At 40.2% G+C, this 6,070-nt stretch overlaps 1 non-coding gene across 1 annotated transcript; it reads left to right on the forward strand.

The window, feature by feature from the left end:
* The first annotated feature begins 4,025 nt into the window (after positions 1-4,025).
* On the forward strand, positions 4,026-4,132 carry LOC145080821 (small nucleolar RNA R71). Its single transcript, XR_013695403.1, has one exon. It is a non-coding gene; the product is annotated as a small nucleolar RNA R71 (small nucleolar RNA).
* Positions 4,133-6,070: the final 1,938 nt, after the last annotated feature.

The raw sequence follows: 6,070 nt of genomic DNA on the forward strand, positions 1-6,070 counted from the left end.
TCTTCAATAATTATTGCCCTCCGAAAAAGAATAGGATTAAAGGGAGGGGTAGGAATCATCGTCATCAAGTTCCATGCACCGCGGGTCATCAACCCATATGAATTGGCTAGCCGGGTCACGAACATGCCACCATTAATTTTAGAGGTTTTGCGATCCTTGACCGCACCCTCCGACAAATAAGAGGCCAAACACCATGGAATGTTGCAAAAGGTGTCGGGCGTGATGATACTCCAAAGATAAAAGACGTCAAGGTTGGACACCTTGTCGTCGTCCTTCCTTTGATTGATGGTGGTGGAGATAAGGCGGTGAATGAGACGGTGTGTGGGTGACCTAATGCTCCCTTCTTGAGCCGACTTCGGAATGTATAATTTGTTGGCGATTGTGTTCCACCAACCCATACTCGTAACACCAACGGGGAACACCTTATGAGATTGTTCCAAGAAGACGCGAAAGATAGCAGTCGTAACCAATGGTCGGTCGTAAATGCCCAATCGGCATGCCAAATCAATGACCGAACATTGATGGAACTCGCCCCCAAGGCAAAAACTAAAACTCGCGGGGTGGTAGCAATCATCTCCTCCTCGTAAAGACAACGTGGAGAAAAATTCCCAGCAAAGTTCTCGATACACCGGTTCTTGAATTCTAAAAACCCGGCTCCATCCATCACAAATTATTGTCTCCCCCTCGTACATAAATTCCTTCGAAAGGTAAGGCACCAACTCTTCTTCATACTGGAGATTCTTCAACCAGTCCCAATCAACCCTATTTGGTACATAAACCTCCTTCTTTCTGACCTCAGCCAGCTTCTTCTTCCATCTTGTCATTGTTGAAGCAGATTCAATTCGAGGGAAATTCAACCAAGGAAAATCTCCTTGGTGTCCACTTGAGCTCTGTCCTCTTGAAAACATTGTCCCTGCAAGACAAAGAACACACAACCCAGAAAACACAGAAAAGCATCAAAACAGATTCCAGCTGGGTCCCCGACTGGACTCGTCGAGTCCATGAACGACTCGGCGAGTCGTATGAACTGCGCGAGTCGGTCGACGGGTCGATCAAAATTCGACCATAAAACTTGAATTTTTTCTCAAGGGTTTTGTCCATGGATGTTTCTAAGATGTATTAAAGCAAGAATAACCATCCAAAACAACATAATTAATACTAAATCAAAACCCTAAAAATTCACTAAACTTCAAAATCGGATATTCTATGAAACTGACACCGTAAATCATCTAAAAATCATAACTTTAACAGAATTATGGAAGAAATTAAGTACCTTTGTTGATAGAATTCAAGAATTTTGAAGAAAAGATGTAGAACTTGATGAATGCTTGAGAGAGAACACAAGGGAGGCGCACGTCGAGTAATGGGGGAAAATGATCTCTTTAGGGTTAAAAACCCTAGTTTTACCGGAAGTAAAAATTAATTTTTTTTTCTGTAAATAAAATCGACTCGTCGAGTCAGGGTCAGACTCGGCGAGTCAATTGCAAAAAATTCAAAAATTGATATCATTTTGTCATAAAAAAATTCATTCCACCCCACACTTAGTCCATACGCACTCTCAAGCAGTCATGTCTGATGATTTAGAAGACGATAATAAAATCCTAAAAACAAAAATCAAACCAAAACAAGAAAGATAAAAGAAAGAAAACTCTAATAACGGGTTGCCTCCCGCCAAACGCTTCTTTTTAAGGAGTCGTTAGCTGGACTCCTTCCCCTCTACGTTTCTTTATTTTCCTGCATCGGGAAGGCACACCTAATCTTTTGCGGTTTATACTTTGTCTTGTAAGCGTGTATCTTCTTCTTGTAAGCCTGTCTTAATTCTTCTCTCTTTTTCCTTATAGCATCATCCTCAGCTGCATGAATTTCCCTTTTCCTCATTTTTTTTCTTTACCCCATTCTTTTTCACATTCTCTTGCACCCCTCCTTCTTTAAACTTCATTGCTTCATAGTTGGTGAAAACTCGGGCTCGAGGCTTGGTAATGAATGGGTGATCAACATCATCTTTCCTAACCCTTGCATTTTCCTCTTCTCCAAAGCTTGCCTCCTCTTCAAGTGGATTGTCTTCATCATCTTGCATTATTGTATCGAGGCATGCTACATGAACGTGTTGAAAATCACCATCCATTCATCCTTCTGCTGCTTGATCTTCTAAAGAATTAGGGAAAATCTTCATATCCAGAACATGTAGGGAGCTGGTAACAAGCTGATCCAAGTCGTCCATGTTGCTGAGATTTTCGAATGGACTCGTCAAGTCCATGAAAGCGACTCGGCAAGTCAGATCGTATTCCTCACATCCCACTGCGTTTTCTGATTCAGTTCCTTTCAGCAACATCTCTATCTCCTCCAAGTCTTTGTCAACATCATCATTTCCTCCAGAAGATAGCAAGAACTTACTTGGATCTTCTTCTTGCAAGAGTGCAAGTTCTTTTTGTAACATCTCATCATCCAAATTAATGAATGAGACTTCTTCTTTTCTTCCTTCTTCTTGCTTAATCTCTGGTAGAGCTTTAAAAACTGCTGACTCATCTCCTACCCTCAATGTTAGTGTGGAATCGCATACATCTATCAATGCGCATGCGGTATTCAAAAATGATCTCCCCAAAATAATTGGAATTTCGGGGTCTTCTTCCATATCAAGTACCACAAAGTCCACCGGGAATATAAATTTATCGACCTTAATGAGGAGATCTTCACAAATACCTCTTGGACGAATAGTCGTCTTATCCGCCAAATGGATCTTCATATTCACAGGCCTTGGCTCCGGTAAATTCAGCTTCTTGAAGAAAGAAAAAGGCATTAAATTAATACTTGCACCCGAATTGGTCAACGCTTTAGTAGCAAGTACATTTCCAAATTGACAAGGAATTATGATGCTTCCCGGATCGCCCTTCTTTTCTGGTAGCTCACTCAATGCTATCTCCGCGACTTCAGCTAAATCTTTTCTAGCAGCAAAGAGACCCCTTAGCAAGTTAAAATACTTGGGTGTTTGAAGCATTGTTTCTACAAATGGAACGTTGACTTGAAGGGATCTAACATGCTCCATGAAAGCTCTATATGCTCTAACCTTTTCCTCAGGTATGGCTCTGATCAGGAATGGCAAAGGAGGGTTGTAAGGCCTTAAGGAAACAATAGATTTGTCATCAGGGCATGGACTCGTCGAGTCCATTAGAAGGACTCGGTGAGTCTGGTCGGGTTTTGCTGGATCCGACTCTTCTGTCTTTTCTGTATGCACCTTGGAGATATTCTGTGCAGGTGTGAAAATTTCTTCATAGCTGGAAGTCACAGCGTTCACATTCTCCATTCTTGGATTATTCTCGGTTTTACTTGGAAGTTGGCCCGGTCTTCTCTCGTTCACTTGATGTGCAAGTTGTCCTAGCTGTTTCTCAATGTTGAGAATAGATGCTTGCTGATTGCTTAGCAAATTTCTAGTCTCTTGTATTGCAGCATCATGATCATTGTGTCTTTTTTCGGACGCGACTATAAATCTAGTGAACATTTCTTCTAAATCGGCTTTCTTTTCCATAACCGGTTCTTCCTTTTGATAAAACCCCCTCTCTTTCTGCTTGTATTTCTCCTCCTTCACCTTCTTGTATTCTTCATACGGGAGCCATTCCTTCTTCGGTTTCTGCCAATTCTCGTCGTATCGATCTCCGCTTGAGTAGAACACTTGCGCCTTCTTGTTTCCATTTTCATCCAAGTCACAATCCTTCGTGAGATGAGGCCCTCTACAGTTCTCACATCCAACTCGAATAGCATGGATTGTTTGATCCATTTTCGTCATCCTTCTATCTAAATTGTTGAGCTTGGCCATCACCGCCGCCATGCCATCATTGGCCGAGTTCACTACACCCCGACTTACTTCATTTCTTGGGTTGTGGTATTCTCTAGAATGCTTAGAGAATTCTTCAATTAATTCCTTGATTACTGGGGGTGCCTTCTTTGTGAGTGGGCCTTGCGAGTCGAGCAATTGCCTTGTGGTGACATTGACTCCATCATATAAGATGGAGACGTCTTGTTGGCTATTAAGATCATGGTGTGGGCAATTTCTAAGAAGACCTTTGTACCTTTCCCACGCCTCATAAAGGGATTCTCCGGGTTGTTGCTCGAAGTTGGCAATGGCTTTCTTCAACTTAGCTATTTTGGAAGGCGGGCAAAAGTGGTCTATGAACTCTTTTTTGATCTTAGCCCATGTGCTGACCGACCCGGGAGGAAATGACTTGAGCCAATCCTTTGCAGCACCCTTGAATATGACTAGAAGCATGCGAAGTAGCTGGGTCTCACATGGCACATTTGGTACATTGAAGTAGTCAGCCACATCATTTACTTCATCCAAGTGCTTGTAGGCATCTTCGTGGTCTTTTCCATAGAAAGGAATCTCCTTGAGTTGAGCGAGGATATGACCCTTTAGCTCGAAAGTAGCGGTAGCGGGAATTGCGGGCTGCACAAATCCCGGGCCAGTGTCATCGCGCATCCTCTTCTTCCATTCCCCCATGGGGACTTCAACAATATTAGCCATAGTGATAGCTAAATCGTCCTCAAAGTCGGATTCGTGCTCGTATGTAGGTTCTTCTTCTTCCTCGGTCTCGTACTCGGTGTCTTCTTTAATTGGGTTCTTCGATTGTCAAAGAGGCGCTGGATGCTCCTGATTTGCTGCTCTTCTTCTTGCTGAAAACAGACTTGAGGTTCTTTAGTGGCGAATTCTTTGAAGAAGCAGATTCTCCAACAACTTTTCCTTTGCTCCTCCTTAGTGCGGATTCCGGGTCTTCGAGAGGAGGGACCAGAGGTGTATCAGATCCTCGGGTCATGAAACAACTATAAAAAAACAAAAAAATGCGTAAAAAGAACAAAAATAAAATAAAAATTAAAACTGTGAACAGCGATGGACTCGCCGAGTTGTCACGAGTGCACTCGGCGAGTACAAGGCAAATACAGAAAAAACTTTTTAATTACTTATTAAAACGGAGTTTTATTAAAACTTATCCTAATTACTAAATTACCTAAGAATTAACCCTGTGTAAGAATTCTTACACAAAGGATCGATGAAAATAGAAATTAATGCTAATTTAGAACCGTTCCCCGGCAACGGCGCCAAAACGTTGATGTGTAAAACAACTTAGTTTTAAACCTACTTTTAATTATAAAATGAACACACAAAGGCAGTGGACCTATTAATTGTGGTATAGCTAAATAAGTAGGGTATCGAACACAGGGAACGGTAAATTAAAACTAAAAACTAATTTTATCTAAATTAATTAATAAGTAGGAGTTTTCTCTAGCTTTACAAGACTAGAAACTTACTAACTATCACTTAAACTAAAACCTAGAAAAGCAAAGATTTAACTAAATTCAATAATGGAAAGGACTTCTGTTTAATTCAACTCAATTGATCCTATGGTTGATATTATGGTAATTGTGCAATGGATTAATTCTTCTATTAGTTACCGATTCAAGTGATTAGATTCACATTCGCTGCACTAATCCTTAGAGAACAAACTAACTCAAATAGTGATCAGTTGTCTAATTTAATTTAATTCACTAGATTATTTGTTCGGGTTAATTTAGACTTGTAATAGATAACTAATTTGGTCCTTTAGTTAACTTCTTGTTGATGGTCATCACACAAGCTCATACATGAATTTACCTATTTTTCTTATTAATTCTAGTTTTATGTTCATTAATCCTAGTCATATGATGAAGTGGTCACATAAGCATATGAGGCTGACAATTAAAAGATGTTCATACTATTTAATTATCTTCCTATTAACAGAAAAATAGTTATTATTCACACACAAGGTTCTTTAACAAGCTAAAATCAACAAAATCACCAACATTGAATTAATCCCACCATAAATCAAACCATAGTATCAATATTGTATCCCCAAACAGAAGTTTAAGAGTTTTAGCTCATGATTGAGGTAATTAACAGCAATAAAATGAATTCTAATTGTCTAGCCATAATGGAAAACAAAAGATTAAGTAGAATGATGAGAATTTGCCTCAAATCTCCTTCGGAATTGGATTCTAGGTTGTATCTTCGTTCTCTAGGGTTCTTCTGAATCTTCAATCGCAA

Source organism: Lactuca serriola, chromosome 1 (assembly GCF_051521515.1).
Source record: "Lactuca serriola cultivar US96UC23 chromosome 1, Lser_US96UC23_V15, whole genome shotgun sequence".
NCBI classification, from domain to species: Eukaryota; Viridiplantae; Streptophyta; class Magnoliopsida; order Asterales; family Asteraceae; genus Lactuca; species Lactuca serriola.